Consider the following 1,325-nt stretch of genomic DNA (forward strand, 5'->3'; position numbering starts at 1 on the left):
CACAAGGGAAGCCCAGGAATACTGGAGTGGGTAAGTCTATCCATTCTCAAGCGATCTTCCTGACCCAGGTATCAAACTGGGATCTTCTGCATTTCAGGTGGATTCTCCAACTGAGCTATCAAGAAAGCCCTGTATCAAACTATCCATCTATAAATAATGTTTGTAAATTTTTGAATATTACACACAGTAGGATCATCTATCTTTATCATAAATGTTTATATGTCTGCATGCAGACATGGTTCATGAAGTCTCCTTTGCTCCCAATGTTAAATTTAACAGTATGAACATGCTTCTGATAAAGTAGAAGTTTTTATTAGTTTAGAATTCAGGAAAAATCTATATCAAAGATCATGAGAAACTTCTTTCTCCTTGTCCTAATGAACCCAGTGTGTGTGTGTGTGTGTTTTGTGAAAGAGAGACAGAAAGAGAGTGAAAGTTTTAATTCCATCTGTAAAACATTAAGAAAGCCAGAAGGCAATCATTAATTACAAGCTTTTCACCAAAGCTTCTTCTGCTTTTTATAAGCCATAATGTTAATGAATGGTGATTTTGCTACCCACTCTAGTTTGTCAATCTCCTGCTCTTATATTATTCCCCTCCCCCATCACTTTATTCACAGATTTGACAGGAAATTCATTTACAACCTCTCTTACAGGACCAAACTCTGTGGAAAGGACTCTTCAGTTCCCTGCTTTATTGGAGAAATGTGAAGTGTCTTTATACATCTATATGCTCAACTTAATTCAATTAGTTACATTTATTTATAACTTTTCTCAATATGGGATTGTGAAGTAACCTTCTCTATTGTCTAATAGAGATATGTTAAAATTCATTTCTGTTCAGTCCCTCAGTTGTGTCCTGGCCTAAACCATAAACAGACCTTACGTTCTATCAGCTTGGGATTTAATATTCCATGTCTGCTAAGAGTACACCCTGAAAAACAAAATGCACAGCTAAAACAGATGAGCTAGGAAGTACCCAAAACTTAAAAGACGAGAGCATATGTACATAAAAATCCTTACTGGAACCACAGAACTTACTGAATGAGGGCCATTCCATTTTAAGTTTTCTTTTCATCTTAAAACCCTATTTTCTAGCAATAAGTTAAATTAAAGACAGCTCCACTTGCATTAATCTACAGAACAGTCCATATGCCAGTGTGAGGCTGCTATTCCAAAACCAGCACAGCTAGCCTGACTTTCCACTAGTGGTATTTTGGCAAAAATGTCAAAAGAGGCGATCAAAGACAGGACAGTTCGTGGGCCTGCAGCATGCCAGGCCTCCCTGTCCATCACCAATTCCTGGAGTTTACTCATGTAAATAAG

This window comes from Bison bison, unplaced genomic scaffold, assembly GCF_000754665.1.
Source record: "Bison bison bison isolate TAMUID 2011002044 unplaced genomic scaffold, Bison_UMD1.0 scf7180017864340, whole genome shotgun sequence".
NCBI classification, from domain to species: Eukaryota; Metazoa; Chordata; class Mammalia; order Artiodactyla; family Bovidae; genus Bison; species Bison bison.